The 24,297-nt window shown below is 45.4% G+C and overlaps 1 protein-coding gene across 1 annotated transcript in view; it reads left to right on the plus strand.

Moving 5' to 3' along the window:
* Positions 1-1,344: 1,344 nt before the first annotated feature.
* The window catches only part of LOC124595462, a 287,251-nt gene continuing 264,298 nt past the window's right edge, over positions 1,345-24,297 (plus strand). Inside the window, exon 1 of the mRNA XM_047134211.1 lies at positions 1,345-1,444. The gene's annotated coding sequence lies outside the window, so the exon portion shown is untranslated. The remainder of the gene's footprint in view (positions 1,445-24,297) is intronic.

The raw sequence follows: 24,297 nt of genomic DNA on the forward strand, positions 1-24,297 counted from the left end.
AATTTTACTTTCAGCTCTTTATGCGAGCTGTATATAGGAAGCAATATATTGTATAACTCTTCTAGGAAAGTACACACTCGAAATTTTAACAAGAAACTACACCGAGATGTACAATGCCTCTTTTTTAGCGTCTACACGTGGATTGGATTAACATCCCCGTGACGCTTTTGGGCCTACTGAGTGGACGAAAACAGTTGCTCTTCTTTGGAACGCTATCAAGGAAAGCGTCAGGGAAATACTCAAGTACCAATCATGGACGGAGTCGTACTCTAGCTTCGTCGGGTTGAACTATACTCGAAGATTTTTCCAACCCATTTCAGCTTAGCATTAGTTAGTTAGGTTAGTGTTATTTAACGTCCCGTCGACAACGAGGTCATTAGAGACGGAGCACAAGCTCGGGTTAGAGAAGGATGGGGAAGAAAATCGGCCGTGCCCTTTCAAAGGAACCATCCCGGCATTTGCCTGAAATGATTTAGGGAAATCACGGAAAACCTAAATCAGGATGGCTGGAACGGGATTGAACCGTCGTCCTCCCGAATGCGAGTCCAGTGTGCTAACCTCTGCGCCACCTCGCTCGGTCAGCTTAGCATGCGCCTTTCTTATGATTAGTTTTTTGTGGTTATTCCACTTGAAATCGCTCCGTACGCGTACTCCCAGTTATTTAAAGGATGTGAGTATTAGTGCTTGTTCATCTATCGTGTAATTCTGTCTCTTTCTGCATAGTTCGTTACATTTGTCTACGACGGCTCCTTCTCCAAAAGGTGTCGGTTTTCTGTAGGTCTTTCCGTGTTTCGCTATAACTTTCTAGCATTGAGACTGCCCTATATAGCTGCTATGGCGATATAAAGAAAGTTGTACGTAATAGACAAGCGTGGAAAGATACAAAAAAGAAACCTTCTGACTGAACACCCGTAAAAACCATGGGAATTTTGCGACCTTCAATAATCGCACTTAATGTATGAGATATAACATTGGACAAAGTACTTTGACATGAAAGGCGACCACTTCGAAAAACTGGGAACTATTGTTCCTAAAACGAAAACTTCCAGAACGAGAACGTTTCACCTTGCCCTCGCAGAGGCCGCATCACAATAACAAGTCAACATTCCTCCAGGTTCACTTTGTTGTCTGCATAATTCTGATCCCTGAGCAGATTACTCATAGTGGAAGTGTTATGAGTATTAGGGTGTTTTCTCATACACGTAACCAGGTGAAAGAAATGTGTCGTGCTACACGACGATTGGTCGACGTTGTGGATGTGGGGGAACTCAGGGAAATGGTGCGCCTGGTCTGGTGACAAACTTCCGGAGAGGCTTCCCGCAGTCTTATCGCAACAGCTGAGGACGAAAGCCGCTCTGTTCTCAGCTCTCCGCTGCCGTGCAGAGACTGCACCGCCGTGCGCTGAAACTGGGCGGCAATCGACACCGCACTAAACACTAACAAGGTACGCGGAACGCACGCTTTTATGAACCTCCAAATGATGTGATTCTTCAATACATCAATGAATGAGAATTAACAGCCGGCCGAAGTGGCCGTGCGGTTAAAGGCGCTGCAGTCTGGAACCGCAAGACCGCTACGGTCGCAGGTTCGACTCCTGCCTCGGGCATGGATGTTTGTAATGTCCTTAGGTTGGTTAGGTTTAACTAGTTCTAAGTTCTAGGGGACTAATGACCTCAGAAGTTGAGTCCCATGGTGCTCAGAGCCATTTGAACCATTTGAGAATTAACAGAGGTCTGCTTTTTCTGTAAAACAATGTGAATTTTTCGTACGCAGAATGACTACTGTTAGTATGATTTTTGTCACCTTATTTTCCAATTTTTTAAACTTATTCATCGCACAGTTGTTGGTTTGAAGCTTTACTCGACAAAGCCAGCCTCCTGACGTACCGACCGTAGTGTAAAGTACAGCTGTCACTTGCCTTGCGGCAGCCACCTTAAAGTCGAGAGAAGTGAGCGTTGTTAAATCGAAGCCCAAACAGGGATAATTGTGGTGGAAAATGACCTAAGGAGCACGTGTTTTGGTGTTCTATACAGGGTGATCACCCAAAACTTGCACCGCAAATATTGCGGAAATGGAAAATGCTATTGATATGTGGTTTTCTCAGAATGGATTGGTGGTCAGGTGCCTTTATTGTTAGCCAGTCAACAGATGGTAATAACAGAAATTGCATTTTTTGTCCGAACACACATTTTCTGAAATGGAACAATTCCGATTGACATTAACAAATTAAAAGTGGGCAAATTAGAGTGCCAGTTTTGTTTGTTGCAGGAGTCTAGTGAGAATCGTATATGAGATATCGTATTTTGAAAAGTTTCCACCCCGACACTTGTTTGTGCCACTCAACCTGCATAGTTGCTAGATACGATGTTATTATGCTTGCTTGCAATGTGCTTGTGTGTTCCTTGAGTGTATTGCGACTTGCTAATCAATTAGTGTGTGATAGTCCAAGCAGTAGGTCGTGTTTGGCGATGAGATTTACGAATGCATAAAAAGCCGACATGCTCATGGTGTATGGACAGTCTAGGAAGAATGCAGTTCGTTCTTGCACGGTGTATGCGGCAAGGTATGCCCTACAGGTGTCATCCATCTTGCCAATCATTTATCAACCTCTTCAACCAGTTACGTGAAAGTAACACCTAGACAACGTAACAGAAAGAAACAAGTGACGACAGAAGAGGTGAAAATTAATGTTCTTGTTGCTCTTGCAGTTATCCTGTATGTTAGCTTCCGCACAATCGCTCGAGGAAGTGGCGTGAATTAGGTAAATGTCCTGCGCATTCTGTATCGACATAGGTTCCATCCCTGCCACATCTCTTTCCATCAAGAGCTGCATGGACACGATTGTGAGAATCGTGTTAACTTCTGTGCATGGGCGTTAAGAAAAGATACTCCAGATGCATCATGTATCTTGTTCAGTGATGAAGGCACATTTATTAACCATGGCCAGGTACACCGCCGAACCATGCGCTGTTGGTCTGTTTATAGACCGCTTTCATTTCCTCAGGTGGAACGTCAGCGTCCATATTGTGTAAACGCGGGGTATGTGACAGTGAACCGTCAGGTCACAGCCTCGTTTCTCATAGACGGGATGCTCAACTCGCACAAGTATCGCAGCCTCCTAACAGATCGTTTTCAACGTATGCTAGAACACGTTCCTCAGCAGACTACGGGAAAGCTGTGGTACTAACATGATGGATGTCCAGCCCATAGTACACGAAGAACTAGACCATGTCCTAACGAATTACAGTAGGGCGTCGATTATCCGAACGTCGGTCAACCGAACGACCGCTTAACCGTACTGTGTACCCGCTCGCACCTGTTACTCTCCCACCCTACCGTCCATCATCCCCCTCACTCCCAAACCACGTTTCCCACAGTAGTCGCCACACTGGGCCACCGCTGGCGGAACATTGCTTCTAATGGGGCCTTCACAAGGCGCTGCTGACCGGCCAAGCAGCGAGTCGCTGTGTTTCAACAATCAGCACACTTCTGTCGGCTTGGCACTGGCAGTAGAAGTAGCGGCAGTATCAAAGCTGTTCACAGCAACAGCTGCACCAGCTTAGATTTGAGGCGTGCCCCTCAGCGCAGTTTGAAAGACTGCGCGCCCCCCAAGAAGAGCTTTTAAAAATGGCTCTGAGCACTATGCGACTTCTGAGGTCATCAGTCGCCTAGAACTTAGAACTAATTAAACCTAACTAACCTAAGGACATCACACACATCCATGCCCGAGCAGGATTCGAACCTGCGACCGTAGCGGTCGCTCGGCTCCAGACTGTAGCGCCTAGAACCACACGGCCACTCCGGCCGGCTGAAGAGCTTCTCACGGTGCAAACAGTCACCTTCTGTTCTCTGTTACGACCACTTGTGTGCTGCTGCGTGAAGAAGTGAACTTGACGATACAAAATGCTGAAACGTAAACGTGTTGTCCTTTCTATAAGGGACAAGTACGAGGTTATTAAAAGGTTAGAAGAAGGTGAATCTGCAACCACTTTATCCAATGAGTACAAGGTGGGAAGTCGACAACTACGGATATAAAAAAAAAACAAAAGACGAGCATAGCAAACTTTATAGCTATGCTTGATTCTACTGATGGATCAACGAGCCGTAAAAGTATGAAGCTCGCCACTAACACAGAACTAGATGATGCTGTTTACAAGTGGTTTACACAAAAGAGATCGGAAGGAGAACCTATCTCAGGTCCCATTCTGTGTGACAAGGTAATGCAGTTCGACGAAAAACTTGGAGGGCCTGTTTTTATGAATAAATTTACTGTACAGTACTTTTTTTGGCAAATACAGTTCGATTATCCGATCTAAAAAGTTTTCCAAACACCCATTTCCCCCAATTACTTCGGATAATCGTTGGATTTGATGCCTTAGATTTTTTTCCTAGGCGAAAGCTGAAAGACACTGTTTACAAGGACATGCAAACTACATCCGATGATACGCAACGACGCCTTGTTGCAGGCTGGTCGGACAGAGGACCCAATCCATTCCATATAAACACATACCCCACCGTTATGGACGCACCACCACATTGCACCGTGCCTTGTAGAAAACTTGGGTCCATGGCTTCGTACGGTCTGTGCCGCACTCGAACCCTGCTATCAGCTCTTACCAACTGGAATCGGGACTCATCTAACCAGGCCACTGTTTTCCAGTGGTCTAGGGTTCAACCGATGTGGTCACGACCCCAGGAAAGGCGCAGCAGGCGATGTTGTGCTGTTAGTAAAGGCACTCGTGTCGATCGTCTGCTACAATAGCCCATTAACAGCAAATTTCGCCGCACTGTCCTAACGGATACATTCGTCGCACGCCTCGTATTTACTTCTGCGGTTATTTCACCCAGTCTTGACTGTCTGTTAGCACTGAGACCTCTACGCAAACGCCGCTACTCTCGGTCGTTAAGGAAAGCCGTGGACCACTGCTTTGTTCGTAGTGAGAGGTAATGCCTGAAATTTGATATTCTTGGCGCGTCCTTGACACTGTCGATCTCGGATTACTGAATTCCCTAACGATTTCCGAAATGGAATGTCCCTTGGGTCTAGCTACAACTACCATTCCGCGTGAAAATTCCTAACTCTTGTCGTGCGGCCTCAACCACGTCTGAAACCTTTTCACATGAATCACCTGAGTACAAATGACAGCTCCGCCAATGCACTGCCCTTTTATAACTTGTCTACGCAGTACTACCGCCATCTGTATATGTGCATGTCGGTATCCCACGACTTTTGTCATCTCATTGTGATTATGTACAACGAAAATTAATCGAGAACTGGATGACACTGATTTAACAGTCAAACTGGAAATTTTTGTAAATAGATAGCTGGCAAAATAATGCTCGCTTTCAGTCTACAGCTGAAATCGTACTCTCTACCGAAACTATTTACGTTGAGGAACGTGACAGCTAATTATAATTGTCAGCTATATTTATGATTAACAAAAAACGTCAGTCCAGCTACAAAGTAGGTTCTCGTGTGTCAGCTAAGCAACTGAACAAACAGGGCTCGTTACACTCGGTAATGTTAACTGCACTGAACTGAAATCGGGCGAAAAGGCATGGTGTGGTGGTAAGGAAAGGGCATCACACATGGACACACTGCAAATTCTCAGTGTGCGTGCAAGTGGGCACGTGCGCATTACATCCTCATGGCCTTGAACAGTGCTCTCTTGGCTGCGTCATTTGGCAAGGCAGCATCCGTGATCTTCGGGTAACTTCCGCCAAGCTAAGCGATGTGCATTTGCACTTTCTATCTTACACGGCAGCCGCACGCAGACCGCTTTGTTGGGCCACGAGGCTGCAGGGCTCTTTTAAGAACAGTGGTTTATTGCTGACTGAAACGAATAACCTTTATGAAGAAGGGGTAGACTGCTGTGGTGCAAAATACAGTTTTTTACAAATAAATTAGATTCGAAAGATATTACATGTACTAGTATACAGTTCTTCTTTTTATATTATTGAAGTCTCCATTCGCATAGGTGTGTCCGTAATGTAGCATCGATAAGACGCCATTTCAATATTCGCGACAATAGACAACGGTCCTTGGGCCTCTGCCGCTACATCACACCTGCAGGCATCAAGGTGTTTTAGGTTACATGGAGCACCAACCAAGAGCGAAATTTGTCGGCTTTACAATATGCTACAAATCTTGTAACATGTATTTCTTTTAAGTGATTGTGTTTGAAATGTGAGACCAGTTTAAAAGTGCTCACTGACATTATAACCAATAATGTAATGTTTGGAACTTATAGGGTGTCCGAAATTCTACAAGTTAATAAACTATTTTTCCTTATGAAAGGTATAACAAGCAATAGTGGTCAAAAATTGGACACTGAAAGTTTGTATAAACTAGAAACATTCAGTCTGTCCTTACATTTATTCTGTCTATTCACTCTTTGCTCTAATAACTGAATGAAACATTTTTTCTCTTGACATAAAGCTTTAAAAACAGAAATAAAGGCACTCGCACAAATATAGGTTACGTATATTGAATACTATCAACAAACACTCTTCAACAGAAGAGTATACTGTAATCCGTGGATGACAATTACCCGTGCATGCAAAATGGCTGATGCTGAATAACGGATGGAATATGTGCACGTGACTAAGAAAATGGAATAGTTCAAAAAGGTAACAAAGACATAGCAACAAAATTACTTGACAAAATCGAAGTTCTCAGACTGAGATAATGCAGTTACTGCTTGCAGCGGCTGCCAATTGAAATTTACACACAAAAAGAATTATGGTCACAGTTAGTACTAGCCCAGGTCAAAATATGCCCTTGACCATAGAAGTTGTATTTTTTATTTCCATTTTTTTTTACATTTTAACCGACTAATAGTCTATAACTTGGAAGACAAATATAAAAATGCCCGTAAGCATACATTGAGGTGACGAAAGTCATCGGATGCATCCTAATATTGTGTCGGACGTCCTTTTGTGCGGCTTTGTGCAGCTACTCGACGTGGCATGGACTCAACGTATCGTTGGAAGTCCACTACAGAAATACTGAGCCATGCTGCCTCTATAGCCGTCCACAATTAAGAAGGTATTGACGGCTCAGGATTTTGTGCACTAACTGACCTCTCGACTATGTCCCATAAATGTTCGACGGGATTCACGTCGGGCGATCTGGGTGGTCAGATCATTAGATCTAATTGTCCAGAATGTTCTCCAAATCAGTCGCGAACAATTCTGGCTCGGTGACGATGCATTCTCATTCATGAAAATTTCGATGTTGTTTGGGATCATGGTGTCCATGAATGACTGCAAATGGTCTCCAAGTAGCCGAACATAAATATTTCCAATCAATGATCGGTATAGTTGGACCAGAGGACCAATCCATTAATTGCTAACATAGTCCACGCCACTATGGAGCAACCACCACGTTGCCCAGTGCCTCGTTCACAACTTGTATCCATGGCATCGTTGGGTCTGCACCACATTCGAACCCTACCATCAGCTCCTACAAGCTGAAATCGGGATTCATCTGATCAGGCCACGGTTAGCCAGTCGTCTGGGATCCAACCGATAGGGTCACGACATCAGGAAAGGCGCTGTAAGTTATGTCGTGCTGTTAGGTAAGATACTCGCGTCGGTCGTTTGCTGCCGTAGTCCATTAACGCCTAATTTCGCCGCACTGTTCTAACAGATGCGTTCATCATACATCCCACATTGATTTCTGCGGGTTATTTCGCGCAGCGTTGTTTGTCAGTTAGCACTGACAACTCTATTACAACGCCGTTACACTCGATCGTCAAGTGAAGGCCGTCGGTCACTGCTTTGTTCCTGGTGAGAGGTAACGCCTGAAATTGGTTATTCTCGTCACACTCTTGACATTGTACGCCTCGGAATACTGTCTTCCCTAACGATTTCAGAAGTGGAATGTCCCTTGGGTCTAGCTCCAACTACCACTCCGCGTTAATTTCTGTTAATTGCTGTCGTGCGGCCATAATAGCTTTGGACACCTTTCCACATAAATCAAATGAGTACAAATGACAGTCCCACCAATTCATTGCCCTTTTATACCTTGTGTGCGTGGTACTACCACCATCCGTATTTGTGCATATCAATATCCCATGATTCTGTCACTTCAGTGTAGGATGTTCGTTATAATTTTTTAATTAAAGAAAAATGGAGGAGAAAGTTTTGCCTATGCTTGGTCGTTCGAGGATTACGTCACAAGGTCACTGGACAAAATATTAGTCACCCCGAGGAGCCATCAAGCCACTATCGTGGTACCACAGGCTCTCCCATTGGTAATACCCTGTTCCACATTTCTCTTCGCGATTGCTGTATCCATAAGATACCACTCCCCACACAGCTACAAACTTGCGGAAGTCCAAACTGCTTAGGTATCACCCCATGTTCGAGATACAACGACGGAAAAAACGGCTACAACAAAAAAAATTAATTTACAGTAATGAGATTTCGGAAATACACATTTGTAGATAACATAGTTAATTGTTCAACATTTCATTGGTTATTACAAGCACGAGATTAGTCATTGCTTGTGTGAAATGCTGGTACATTAATAACCAGTGTAACCCCCACTGTCTTGAATGCAACGTTGCAAACGTGCATGCAGTTTTGTCGTACAGGAGCCGGATGTCAGTTTGTGGTCAGTCAACACAGGGCAGTTAATACTGGTTGTGAATAACGCTAGAGTTGTCGTCGGGATGATGTCTCATATGTGCTCTATTGGAGACAGATCTGGTGATTCAGCAGGCCGAGGCAACATGTCGACACTCTGAAGAGCACATTGGGTTACAAAAGCGTTATGAGGGCGAGCGTCATGCTGTTGGAAAATACCTCCTAGTATACTGTTCACGAATGGCAGTGTAACAGGTCGAATCGCCAGACTGACGCATAGACTTGCAGTCAGGGGGTGTGGGATAACCAACACACGGGCGTCACTGGCACCGAGGCAGAATCAGCTTTTGTCAGGAATCGTAACGATCCTCCACCCTGTCTTCAAATGGATTCTCGCTTCGTCGGTCGGTGTGGCCGAGCGGTGTTAGGCGCTACGGTCTGGAACCGCGAGACCGCTACGGTCGCAGGTACGAATCCTGCTTCGGGCATGGATGTGTGTGATGTCCTTAGGGTAGTTAGGTTTAATTAGTTATAAGTTCTAGGCGACTGATGACCTCAGAAGTTAAGTCGCATAGTGCTCAGAGCCATTTTTGATTCTCGTTTGACAGCACTGAAGTCGCATTTGGCGATGTTTTCATGTCAGTGGAATGCATGCAACAGGGGGTATCACTCGGGCTGTCCTTGATGTAACCGATATGTGATGGTTCATTGTTTCACTGTGATGCCAACTGGTGCTCACATTGCTGCTGCAGATGCAGCACTATGCGCTCTAGCCATACGCCGAACACGATGGTCTTCCTCTCGGCAGTGCCACGTAGCAGTCCGGACAGAGCCCCGTCTCTTTACATACTTATTGACCACCGCTGCCAACAATCATGTACTGTGGCTGCATACCTGTCAAGTCTTTCTGCAATATCGCAGAAGGGATACACAGATTCTCGTAACCCTATTAGACGACCTCTTTCAAACGCACTCTTGTCTTCATAATGGCGGCTTTGGCACCTTAAAGGCATTCTTGACAAACATCAACTCACCACGTCCAATTTGAAAGGTGACTAACGCTCACGACCGTTACAGTGTATATTTAATGCAACCCTGATTTGCATCCTCACAGTGCGGCAAAATCTGAACAGTCGTCATCTTTCACATGTGGAAACACGTCTACCAATGTGTATCTTACGTCGCACAAGTCCTTCTTGGTGTTGCGATTTTTTTTTCTGCCAGTATAGTTCCAAAGATTTCTATGGGGCTGAGAACAGGTAATTTAGCGGGCTGGTCGAGGTGTGATCGCGTGATCTGAGTGTTCGATAAAACAGAAACGTAATAAACATATCAATTCATGAAACTTCCTGGCAGATTAAAACTGTGTGCCCGACCGAGACTCGAACTCGGGACCTTTGCCTTTCGCGGGCAAGTGCTCTACCAACTGAGCTACCGAAGCACGACTCACGACCGGTACTCACAGCTTTACTTCTGCCAGTACCTCGTCTCCTACCTTCCAAACTTTACAGAAGCTCTCCTGCGAACCTTGCAGAACTAGCAACTTGTGAATAACGCTAGAGTTGTCGTCGGGATGATGTCTCATACGTGCTCTATTGGAGACAGATCTGTCATGTTGACGGACAAGTCTTGGTACGGAAAACACTGCCAACTCCAGCCTGGACTACACTCACCACACTATGCGGGTTGCCGTGTGGGGTAGCCGCGCGATCTCAGTCGCCTTGCCACGGTTCGCGCGGCTCTACCCGTCGGAGGTTCGAGTCCTCTGTTCGCTCGTCGGTGTGTGTATTGTCCGTAGCGTAAGTTAGTTTAAGTTACATTAAGTAGTGTGTAAGCCTAGGGACCGATGACCTAAGCAGTTTGGTCCCATAGGAACTTACCACAGCCACGATGTGGGTTAAGTGCCTCATCAGGCCGCTGTTGCGCTACACGCCTTGCATCATTTGTAAAGAGGTGAAGTCGCAACTCGTCTGAGCACACACATCGCCTCCAGCAAGCTGCTGCCCAGTTTCTTTGTTCCTTGGCCAGCAGCATTACCTGTCATGTGGACAATGGCCTTTTGAGAAGTAGCCAGATCCAAATGACCGCTGCACGCAGTTTCTCTTCGGAACGTTCGCTCGGAAGCTGTTTGAGATGAATCTGCCTCTCTGACAGCAGTACCTACTGTCGAGTGTGAAACCGTACGTCACTGACAATGAGTGATAATCGTCTTCGGACCTTGCAGTTAACGTCCTGTACGATCACTGTTTTTACTCCGTCTTACCTGCCTGCCAGTGTTGTGAACAAATTGGACAGTCTGCGTTGATACACGAACTATCGGGACACTTGCGGTAGTGTGCTAAAAAGTAATAGCTCCATATTTTTATAATGTGAAAATTCCTAAAGATTTTTAAATAAAACGAGCGTTATTAACATTCTACATCATTGTTCTTCATGTATGCATATTTGAAGTCTTCTGCCGCTAGAGGTCTCCGAATCATACCGTGTAACGAAAAACAGTCAGCCCACAGTACGATGCACCTAATGTCGCCGTGCACACATAAGGGATACCAAACGTTACGTGACACCGCGCCGTCGGCAAACGGCACAGCACGGAAGGATCTAGTAAACGTTATTTTGCGCTCTCTCAGGGCTTTCCTGCGGCAATTGTAGGCTTTAGTTGGCTCACAAACAATATAGTTTCTTCACGAAAATGGACGCACATAAAACTGCTACGTTAGCTGTATTAAAACGCACACTCCTCCGTTGTCCATACGCTAGTCATGTTGTTCTGTCTGTCATATAGATCAATAGAAACCTCAGTATCCTTCAACATGAGCCGGCCGCAGTGGCCGAGTGGTTCTAGGCGCTTCAGTCTGGAACCGCGCGACCGCTACGGTCGCAGGTTCGAATCCTGCCTCGGGTATGGATGTGTGTGATGTCCTTAGGTTAGTTAGGTTTAAGTAGTTTTAAGTTCTAGGGGACTGATGACCTAAGATGTTAAGTCTCATAGTGCTCAGAGCCATTTGAACCTTCAACATGTGATAAGACAAACGGGACAGATACGTGCCCGGTCAGTAAGAACATCACCTTGTGAGAGCTCACCACGTCGAACAAGCTTTGCTTTTGACAGACAACACACTCAGTATTTACATGAAGCAGGTATTATGGAAATTATTTCTACACTCATGTTCATAAAAAAGAAAACCAGAACGCCTTGAACAACTAGAGACAGGACGTTCACGTTAACAGAACAAGTACAGCAGTATGTTCCGCAGAAATGATTAGCGTTCCAACCACGTCGGCCAGCGGGTTCAAGGAACATAGATATCGCGGCACAACACCACCTGCTAGTAAAATGGGCCTGCGGCTCTCGTTGGCACTTAAACCGGAGATAATGGACCAGTGTGGGTCGAGCAGACGTGTAGGATGCCTCGCAGACGTATCCGCTAACCGTACCTTCAAATCAGTGGGTTTGAAAGAGAGTGCGTTACTGTCATGAGATAATGTGATGCACCCATCTGCGAAATTTCTGCTCGTGTAGAACGAAGTGTTTCGGCAGTGCAACACATGTGTGAAGAATGGTTCACGGAAGGCCACAGAAGGTGACGAGATGGGTCAGATCGAACCATCCCCAGCACGCCCCGAGAAGGTCGACATCTCATCCGAATGGCGCTGCAGGACAGATATTCGTCCTCCTCTGCTCTGACGCAACAGTGGAACAGTGGAACACATCATACATTATCAGGGGTGACAGCCCGTCCCCGTTTATTACGGCATGTGTTACGTGCGGGCCGTCCACTTTTCCGCCTACCTTTGGCAAATGTGCAAAAATATGCTAGACGGCAGTGGTATATGGAACAATGTCACTAAGTACAGGAATGGAATGAAAACTTTAGACACATACAGGTCCACGGAAGCGAGTTATTGGGGGTGGGGGCGTGGGGCGTGGGGGGTGGGGGCAAATATGTTCGATGTTGGCACAGAGGTGGTATTTGTTTCCGATATATCAGAAGAGAGAGACGGTAAAATCTTATAGGGCTCTCTACTACGCCACGTTAGAAGGTTCTATTACAAGGAATGGTATGACAGCTTAAAGCTTTGGGTGCAAATAGTTCACAGTTGTTTTACCGACTTTGGATGTTACAAAATAACGAGGAGGAATGCTTTCAAACGTGAAAGAATGACTGTATAGATGCCGTTCTACACTACACTGAAGTGCCAAAGAAACTTATATAGGCGTCCGTATTCAAATACAGAGATAAGTAAGCAGGCAGAATATGGTGCTGCAGTCGGCAACGCCTATATAAGACAACAAGTGTCTGGCGCAGTTGTTAGATCGGTTACTGCTGCTACAATGGCAGGTTATCAACATTTAAGTGAGTTTGAACGTGGTGTTATAGTTGGCGCACGAGCGATGGGACACAGAATCTTCGAAGTAGCGATGAAGTGGCGATTTTCCCGTACGACCATTTCATGAGTGTACCGTGAATATCGGGAATCCGGTAAAACATCGAACCTCCCACATCGTAGCGCCCGGAAAAAGATCCTGCAAGAATGGGAACGATGACGACTGAAGAGAATCGTTCAACGTGACAGAAGAGCAACCCTTCCGCGAATTGTCCAGATTTCAATGCTGGGCCATCAACAAGTGTCATCGTGCGAACCATTCAACGAAACATCATCTATATGGGTTTTCGGAGCTGAAGGCCCTTTCGCGTGCCCTTGATGACTGCACGACGCAAAGCTTTACGCCTTGCCTGGGCTCGTCAACACCGACATTGGACTGTTCATGACTGGAAACATGTTGCTTGGTCGCACGAGTCTCGTTTCAAATTGTATCGAGAGGATGGATATGTACGGGTGTGGAGACAACCTCATGAATCCATGGACCTGCATGTCAGCAGAGGACTGTTCAAGCTTGTGGAGGCTCTGTAATGGTGTGGGGTGTGTTCAGATGGAATGATACGGGATCCCTGATACGTCTAGAAATGACTCCGACAGGTGACACGTACGTAAGCATCCTGTCTCATCACCTGCAGCCATTCATTCTTCTGAGTTGAAGCACTTCCGCTGGCCACCACATTATTGAACATATCTGGGATGCCTTTATAACGTGCTCTTCAGAAGAGATTTCTACTCCCTCGTATTCTAATTCAGCCATCTGGGAAGAATATAATACCCTCTGCACGACAGTTTATAATTTGAACATGTGTAATGCTCTCGAATTATGCCAGTTTTCCTCATAAAATTAAAATAATAATAATGTCGTGTGACGAGGGCCCCCTGTCGGGTAGACCGCTCGCCTGGTACAAGTCTTTCGATTTGACGCCACTTCGGCGACTTGCGCGTAGATGGGCGTGAAAGGATGATGATTAGGACACCACAACACCCAGTTCCTGAACGGAGAAAATTTCCGACCCAGCCGGGAATCGAACCCGGGCCCTTAGGATTGACATTCCGTCGCGCTGTCTACTTTTTTTTAAATTTTTTAATTTTTTTTTTAAATTATCGTTGTGTTTGGTTTTGCGGACGTTGCAAGACATCCTGTTCAAGTTCGGTGGTTGATCGTTCCACTCAGTTTTTTATTACAGAGGCCAACCGGCTCTCTGACCGAACACACTGAGCTACCGTGGCGGCAATCACTCAGCTACCGGGGGCGAACATAAAATTAAAAAGAAAATGGATTATGCCTATTTTCGTCGAATCATGACTGTTTCATTATTGTCATTAATGTACTTCTTTTAATACATACTCGTTTATGAAGGGAGCATTGATGTTAAATGCAACTATTACACTGATATGTTTCTCTCAGAACGGCGAGAGCTTGCAGGGTTGACTGCTGGCGGTGTGTCTTAGGCAGCACAGCTGCACTTTCGGACAAGCAACACGCACTCGTCTTCGTTCAGGAGAGCCATCATTTGTCTCGCTTTCTTCTGTAGCTCACTGGAGTTGCGCACTGTCGTGCATGTGTAGCTTTTGTCTGTATCGTTAGCGCTGGCCGCCCCCGCCACATGTGCGCCGGAGCCACAAAGTCTCTGACTGCGGCCGCAGGCAGCTGCCTGTAGGAATGCACCGAAGCCTCTTCTTGAGCTGCAGCAGTTGGTGCTAGCAGCGGCCTGTTCTCCGAACCAGCGGACGTTAGAAAAAGTGTTATGGAGAGATCTCCTGAACTCCTTTGTTGTTCCAGGGCCTGAAAATTGTTCGCTATTGGCTTGAAGAACATTCTGGACAGTTCGAGTGAATGATTTGGCCATACTGTTTGCCCGACGTGAATCCCAATGAATATTTGTGGGACATAATCGATAGGTCAATTCATGCCCAAAATTATGGACTGGAAACACTTTCGAAATTATGGATGGCTGTAGAGGCAGCAAGGCTCAATACTTCTGCAGGGAACTTCCAACGTCTTGTTGGGTCCATGGCATGTCGAGATAAGGCACTATGCCGGGAAAAGGAGGTCCGACACGCTATGATCAGTCCATTAAGGAAACAAATGATTTCTTCCCACCCTTCTGAAATCCCAGCTTCAGCTGTGTCTCTAACGTACTTGATGTCAACAAGACATTCAACCCCAACCTTCCTTTCTACCTTATCAATGCTGCTATTGTTTATTCGTCTTCGTCAACATTATCAGAAGTAACTATATGTAGTTTTTTTGTGTAAATCACGATACACGCACAAAAATTATCTCAGACTCACTTCTACGGCTGTGAAAAACGTGACTTGGGCGTTGTTGTTGTGGTCTTGAGTCCAAAGACTGGTTTGATGCAGCTCTCCATGCCGCTCTATTCTGTGTAAGCATCTTCTCTCTGAATAGCACCCCAACCTACGTTCTTCTGAATCTGCTTACTGTATTCATCTCATGGTCTTCCTCTACGATTTTTACTCTCCACACTTCCCTCCAGAGAGCCCCTGATGCCTGAGAATGTAGCCCACCAACGGATCCCTTGTTCTAGTCAGGTTGCGCTGCAAATTTCTTTTGTGTCCATATCTGTTCAATAACTCTTCATCACTTACATGATATACCCACCTAATCTTCAGCATTCTTCTGTAGACCACATTTCAAAAACTTCTCTTCTTGTCTAAAATGTTTGTCGTCCGTGTATCACTTCCGTACATGGCTACACTCCGTACAAATACACTCCTGGAAATTGAAATAAGAACACCGTGAATTCATTGTCCCAGGAAGGGGAAACTTTATTGACACATTCCTGGGGTCAGATACATCACATGATCACACTGACAGAACCACAGGCACATAGACACAGGCAACAGAGCATGCACAATGTCGGCACTAGTACAGTGTATATCCACCTTTCGCAGCAATGCAGGCTGCTATTCTCCCATGGAGACGATCGTAGAGATGCTGGATGTAGTCCTGTGGAACGGCTTGCCATGCCATTTCCACCTGGCGCCTCAGTTGGACCAGCGGTCGTGCTGGACGTGCAGACCGCGTGAGACGACGCTTCATCCAGTCCAAAACATGCTCAATGGGGGACAGATCCGGAGATCTTGCTGGCCTGGGTAGTTGACTTACACTTTCTAGAGCACGTTGGGTGGCACGGGATACATGCGGACGTGCATTGTCCTGTTGGAACAGCAAGTTCCCTTGCCGGTCTAGGAATGGTAAAACGATGGGTTCGATGACGGCTTGGATGTACCGTGCACTATTCAGTGTCCCCTCGACGATCACCAGTGGTGTACGGCCAGTGTAGGAGATCGCTCCCCACACCATGATGCCGGGTGTTGGCCCTGTGTGCCTCGGTCGTATGCAGTCCTGATTGTGGCGCTCACCTGCACGGCGCCAAACACGCATACGACCATCATTGGCACCAAGGCAGAAGCGACTCTCATCGCTGAAGACGACACGTCTCCATTCGTCCCTCCATTCACGCCTGTCGCGACACCACTGGAGGCGGGCTGCACGCTGTTGGGGCGTGAGCGGAAGACGGCCTAACGGTGTGCGGGACCGTAGCCCAGCTTCATGGAGACGGTTGCGAATGGTCCTCGCCGATACCCCAGGAGCAACAGTGTCCCTAATTTGCTGGGAAGTGGCGGTGCGGTCCCCTACGGCACTGCGTAGGATCCTACGGTCTTGGCGTGCATCCGTGCGTCGCTGCGGTCCGGTCCCAGGTCGACGGGCACGTGCACCTTCCGCCGACCACTGGCGACAACATCGATGTACTGTGGAGACCTCACGCCCCACGTGTTGAGCAATTCGGCGGTACGTCCACCCGGCCTCCCGCATGCCCACTATACGCCCTCGCTCAAAGTCCGTCAACTGCACATACAGTTCACGTCCACGCTGTCGCGGCATGCTACCAGTGTTAAAGACTGCGATGGAGCTCCGTATGCCACGGCAAACTGGCTGACACTGACGGCGGCGGTGCACAAATGCTGCGCAGCTAGCGCCATTCGACGGCCAACACCGCGGATCCTGGTGTGTCCGCTGTGCCGTGCGTGTGATCATTGCTTGTACAGCCCTCTCGCAGTGTCCGGAGCAAGTATGGTGGGTCTGACACACCGGTGTCAATGTGTTCTTTTTTCCATTTCCAGGAGTGTACTTGCAGAAAAGTCTTTGTAACATTTAAATATATATCCGATGTTAACAAACCTCTCTTCTTCATAAACGCTTTTCTTTCTATTGCCAATCTACTTTTTATATTATCCCTACTTTGTGCAAAAAATAATTAAATCTCTTTTTTAAAAACGAGTGCAACAGGGATTTTGCACGTCATAATTTTTTTGACAAGAGAGCCTATCCTTGAACTGATACGTTTTTTTTTTTTTTTTTAATTTTTAAATTGACTACACTCTTATGTACGACGGCGTTGCGGGAAAAGAACTTAATATACTACGTAGATGTGAAACTAATCTCGGTACTATTCCAAGGCAGTGTTACAAGGCTTTTACTGTTTACAATTTGTATTACTCTTCAGCGTTGTTTCCATTAGGAAAAGCTTTCTGCACGACCGTATTAATGAAATTCATTATATTTGGAAGGACAGCATCCGTAGTAAGATTATAATCTGTTTATTGCCGATCGATTGCAACTACTGTGTAGCTATCTGCAGTACTATTTGAATAAAAGGACACAATGAGAATCAGCCATCAACGTATAAATTAAAAGCAGATCACAAATGCATTAGCTTGTAAACAGCAAATTTACATACCAATTATATCCGAGTCATCGTACATACAATCACACACGGTACCACATTAACATTACATATAACAGTTTAACTGAGCTTGCTGCTTAAATTTCCATACAGCTAACCTCTGTATGCGGCGTCAGTGGCAACAAGCCCTATGTCTATTACTATCATTTGTATACTACACCTTTTAAAAAAATATTTTAAAAATAAAATGCAGTGGCTTTACATAAAATTACAATGGCATCCTTAAATATTAAATACACTCAGTAATTATGTCGAAACCAGAGGAAAAAATCCACATGTATGCGGTGCAAACGAAATACAAAAAAAATTGAAATACTAAAAATGTTAAGGCATACCTTCTGCTCATACGTCTTCAACAAGAGTCCAAACAGTTCAATACTCTCATTAAGTTTGTCGTATTTACTGTCTGTCATGAAACAATATTCTCAATCTCTTGTGTTCTTAACTTCTTTTTTTGAAATCTTCTTCTACCATCTATCGATCCGCCTCTCTTCTTTCTTGATCAGCCTCGAGATTCTTTAAATAATTTCTACCTACACTGTGTCTCAGCTTACAGTTCGTCAACCCATGCTAAAACGACAATACTGTCCGTGATAATATTCATTGGTAATTTCCCTAAATAGTTTCACTGTAACTCATCATTATAGTACATCCTTTCGTACCCATATCAGTCTAAGCACTGCTTCCAAGTATTTCTTCTTTTTCATTATGTGAATTGTTCATCCACTAAAACACGTCTGTCAACCTCACTCCATCATTTCACCCTCAAGTATCTTCATTGTCCCACCTGAATTACGAAACACAGGTATTACTTTTGACTTTAGGGGCATGATGCTTCATTACATACATTCAATGGATTAACATTACACCAACGTACAATAAAAGGAATACATTTACAAAAAGGTTTTATACATTCAAATACACTCACTCAGAAAAAAAATAGTACATACTTATAGAGGATTCCAGTTCATTCAAGATTTATTTTTGCAATAGTGCATATGGGGTACATGAAAAGATTACATCTACACATCAATAGCTAAGCGTTTCTGAGATACCAGGTATCGACCCATGCTGAAACACCGACATTAGTATGTGGTGTAGCCTCCATGGCCAGCACTGAAGATGCTGACTCTGGCATCCACTAGATCGTACACACGGTGAACTCTGTCGTTGGATACATTTCGCCTAATGTTCTGGACCTGTTCATGTACTTGTGTAAGATTTGTTGGCTGATGAGTCGCACGAGTCACCTCCCGTCCCATCATGTCCCACATGTGCTCGACTGGATACAAATCTGGAAATCGTACTGGCCAGAGAAATTGCTGCATTTCTTGCAGAGCGCTTTGAGTTACACGGGCAGTGTGTGGGCGAGCATTATCGTGTGGGAACAACACATCACCTGTTGTCAGACAGGCAAAAGAACGGGTCTATCAACATTCTGGAAATAGCTAGCGCTGGTTGGCGTCCGCTTCAGAAATACCAAAGGTAAACGACAGTTGTGGCTTACCGCACCTCAGACCATAACGCCTGGGATGGTTGGACGTATGCACTCTATGTGACAGCGCTCACCAAGCCTACGTTGTAAACGCAAACAACCATTACTTGCGTTCAGGCAGAATCTGCTTTCATCGCTGAAGAACACGGCGCACCATTCAATCCTGCAAGCAATCTTCCGATGGCACCAGTCGAACCCTCCACGTAGATGTTATGGCGTGAGTGGAAGACGGGCTAGAGATATGCATGCCTGTAGACCCACTGTTAATAACCGGTCGTAACAGTTCGTGTTGACACGTCTGGGCTCACAAGCCCTCTTATCTGTGCTGTGGTAGCTGTAAGATCTGCCACTGCTGCCCTTACAATGCGACGATCCTGGCGGCCTGTGCTGCGTGGACGTCCGGAACATCGTCTACGGTTGTGAGATGTTCACTTGACCACTGATACCAGGACAACTGACGCAGCACGTCCAACTTGTGCGGAAATTCTCCGAAAGGACCATTCCGCCAATCGAAAGGCCACGATTTGATCCCTTTCAAACTCTCCCAGTTTGGTATAGGAAACACGAGTGGCTCACCGTAGCATGGTTGCCTGCTTGCTCCACACGTTTGCACCACAGTGAGCCTTCTGGCTGTGAGCATTCCCTATTAAAGGGTAGACACAAATGTCCCACGGGTAACTATACCACTACAGTATCTGTTGGTGGAAACGTTGAAAGCATCATTAGTACATCTACTATCCCCAGGTGACATATTTCGTCATTGGGTCAAACTCTACGTCGTCTTTCCCGGTATACGACTTTTTTTTTTTTTTCAAACAGTGCGTTTCACATTTGTGTCGTCAAAACCATTGAATCAATATGCAATAAACGTACGTTGGAACAAATTAACTAAGTAGAGATTACTGTTAAATTAACACATAGCAATTAGATAAGGCGAAGTACTCCGTCACAAATGGACAGCTACCCTTGCAACTAAACTCTTCCTCACCTACTACATTAGATACCTCAATTTTCCTATGTAAACCAATCAAAATATCTTTCTTTTACTGCAAAATATGACGAACGCTCGGAACATCTATTATGAATATTTTACTATGTACTAATATATTCATCCTGTAAACAGCACACCGAGCGAGGTGGCGCAGTGATTAGACACTGGACTCGCATTCGGGAGGACGACGGTTCAATTCCGCGTCCGGCCATCCTAATTTAGGTTTTCCGTGATTTCCATAAATCGCTCCAGGCAAATGCTGGGATGGTTCCTTCGAAAGGGCACGGCCGACTTCCTTCCCTAATCCGATGAGACCGATGATCTCATTGTCTGGTCTCCTTCCCCAAACAACGGAACCCAACCCTTGTAAACAACACTACTTTGTGTCTATCCCACTTCAGGGACATAGATAAGTCCATTCCTCCGGAACCGAGGTCTATCTCTTCACTCAAACTGCACCTTACTTTTCGATATCGATACGCCAACTTTTTAGAAGGTTCGGGAAGTCATGCTGGAAATTCCTCGTGATAAAGATTCCAGCCACGCCAACGTTACCGCTCCTGACCCTTCCATTTCTCCCTCGAACCATCTATAACAATTTCTGTGCTATGTGATAGAAAGTATCCGGATACCCCCAAAAACATACGTTTTTCATATTAAGTGCATTGTGCTGCCACCTACTGCCAGGTACTCCATTTCAGCGACCTCAGTAATCATTAGACATAGTGGGAGAGCAGAATGGGGCGCTCCGTAGAACTCACGGACTTCGAACGTGGTCAGGTGATTGGGTGTCACTTGTTGCACACATCTGTAAGCGAGATTTCCACACACATAAACATCCATAGGTTCACTGTTTGCGATGTCATAGTGAAGTGGAAACGTGAAGGGACACGTACAGCACAAAAGCGTACAGGCCGACCTCGTCTGTTGACTGACAGAGACCGCCGACAGTTGAAGAGTATCGTAATGCGTAATAGGCAGACATCTGTCCAGACCATCACACAGGAATTCCAAACTGCATCAGGATCCACTGCAAGTACTATGACAGTTAGGCGGGAGGTGACAAAACTTGGATTTCATGGTCGAGCGGCTGCTCATAAGCCACACATCACGACGGCAAATGCCAAACAACGCCTCGCTTGGTGTAAGGTGCGTAAACATTGGACGACTGAGCAGTGGAAAATCGTTTTGTGGAGTGACGAATCACTGTACACAATGTGGCGATCCGATGGCAGGGTGTGGGTATGGCGAATGCCCGGTGAACGTCATCTGCCAGAGTGTGTAGTGCCAACAGTAAAATTCGTTGGCGTTATGATGTGGTCGTGTTTTTCATGGAGGGGGCTTGCACCCCTTGTTGTTTCGCGTGGCACTATCACAGCACAGGCCTACATTGATGTTTTAAGCACCTTCTTGCTTCCCACTGTAGAAGAGCAATTCGGTAATGGCGATTACGTCTTTCAACACTATCGAGCACCTGTTCATAATGCACGGCCTGTGGCGGAGTGGTTACAAGACAATAACATCCCTGTAATGGACTGGCCTGCGCAGAGTCATGACTTGAAGTCTATAGAACTCCTTTGGGATATTTTGGTATGCCGACTTCGTGCCAGGCCTCACCGACCGACATCGATACCTCTCCTCAGTGCAGCACTCCGTGAAAAATGGGCTGCAATTCCCCAAGAAACCTTCCAGTACTTGATTGAACGTATGCCTGCGAGAGTGGAAGCTGTCATCAAGGCTAAGGGTGGGCCAATACCTTACTGAATTCCAGTATTACCGATGGAGGGCGCCACGAACTTGTAAGTCATTTTCAGAGAGGTGTCCAGATACTTTTGATCACATAGTGTACATCTGTCGTTCTCGATTTCTGATGCTTCACTGGCTTTAAAATTCCATATAAATCCAATCATAGATACAATTTCTAAGCAGATTGTATTAGGAAATGAAAATTTTCTCCGGTATCGTAAAAATTCACGTAGATAGTAATTTATTATTTAACTCAGTTGCGTTACTACGTAATATTAAAGTCAATAATGGACAAGAACAGTAAAATGAAAAATCACTGCCATATATCAAAAGGAAACCTACGTTTATATCATTAGTAGATTCGCAGAAATATTTTTACATTGTCGACTGGAATACATCTTTAGAAATACTGAAGGTAGCAGGGAGGAGCTACGGCTGTAGGCTATGTTAGTCTGCACAATGAGTACGCTGTGAAGGAAACTGTGCAGAAATTCCAAACGGAATTGAAATTCATGGAGAAGAATTTAAAAATCTGAGGCTTTTCAGTGACACTGTAATTCTGTGGAAGGTAGCAAAGGACTTGGAAAACCAGTTGAAGGAATGAACAGTCTTTTTAGAAGAGGTTATACGATTACTATCAACAAAAATATATATAGTTGTTGAATTAAATCAGGCTATGCTTAGGGAATTAGATAAGAAAACTATAAGGTGACTCTATTATGACGGCTGTTAATCTAGATGGCAAATTGTCTGGAAAGTTATTTATTATGCTGCGAGAAGTTCGTGGTTCACTGACCCCTGATTATTTCTCGTGTGCCTGATCTCATGGGAGCAGTATGGAATATTTACCTCACATCAAGCAAGAGTGGGAAAATGGGCGTAAGAGAGCTATGGTATGAGCGCTGCTTTTGGCCAATACGTGGTCAAAATAACCTGATTTCTTTGATTCTTCGTCTCCGCATAAAAATCACACTCCTTTAGGGTAAATGGTCCCTTCTGAAAAGTATGTGAAATTGTAATTGATACCACCTGGAACCATTGGACAAATTCAGCCTCTGGATATTTGTTTTCTTCGTGCCTATAAAACATATTATCACACTGTCTGCAGCTACGTCTTAGAAGATAGACAGTTTCACGATAAGCTCCAGGCCAGACTGTTTCGTATACGGTTGCATGCGATTGCATTCCATCACTACTTATCGTCCCGTTACACCAATATGATTCCATATGGATTCTTCAAGAGTGATTAGTTGATTTGTCAGCAGAATATGATACTATGTGACTAGATGGATTACTGGTGAAAATAAAAAAAGCATGTCCCAAGTAAGAAACTGACGAAACTTGTGGAAAATACACTGGAGCGCCAAAGAAACTGATTAGGCAGGCGTATTCAAATACAGAGATATGTAAATATGCAGAATACGGCACTTTGGTCGGCAACGCCCATATAAAATAACAAGTGTCTGGCGCAGTTGTTAGATCGGTTACTGCTACTAAAATGGCACATTATCAAGATTTAAATGAGTTTGAACGTGGTGTTATAGTCGGGGCAAGATCGATGAAACACAATGTCCGAGGTAGCGATGAATTGGAGATTTTCCCGTACGACCATTTCACGAGTGTAGCGTGAATATGAGGAATCCGATAAAACATCAAATCTCCGGCATTGCTGCGGCCGGAAAAAGATCCTGCAAGAACGGGAACAACGACGACTGAAGAGAATCGTTCGGTGTGACGGAAGTGCAACTCTTCGGAAATTTTCTGTATATTTCAATGCTGGGCCATCAACAAGTGTCAGCATGCGAACCATTCAACGAAACATCATCGATATGGGCTTTCGGAGCCGAAGGCACACTCTTGTACCCTTGATGACTGCACGACAGAAAGCTTTCCGCCTCGCCTTGGCCCGTCAGCATCGACATTGGACTGTTGATGACTGGAAACATGTTGCCTGGTCAAATGAGTCTTGTTTCAAATTGCATCGAACGAATGGACGTGTACGGGTATGGAGGCAACCTCATGAATCCATGGACACTGCATGCCAGCAGGAGACTGTTCAAGCTGGTGGAGGCTCTGTAATGGTGCGGCGCGTGTGCAGTTGGATTGATATGGGACCCCCGGTACATCTAGATACGACTCTGACAGGTAACACTTACGTAAGCATCCTGTTTGATCACCTGCATCCATTCATGTCCATTGTGCATTACGACGGACTTCGGCAATTCCAGGAGGACAATGCGACAGCCCACACGTCCAGATTGGCTCCAGGAACACTCTTCTGATTTTAAAAACTTCCGCAGGCCACCGAACTC

Source organism: Schistocerca americana, chromosome 2 (assembly GCF_021461395.2).
Source record: "Schistocerca americana isolate TAMUIC-IGC-003095 chromosome 2, iqSchAmer2.1, whole genome shotgun sequence".
NCBI lineage: Eukaryota > Metazoa > Arthropoda > Insecta > Orthoptera > Acrididae > Schistocerca > Schistocerca americana.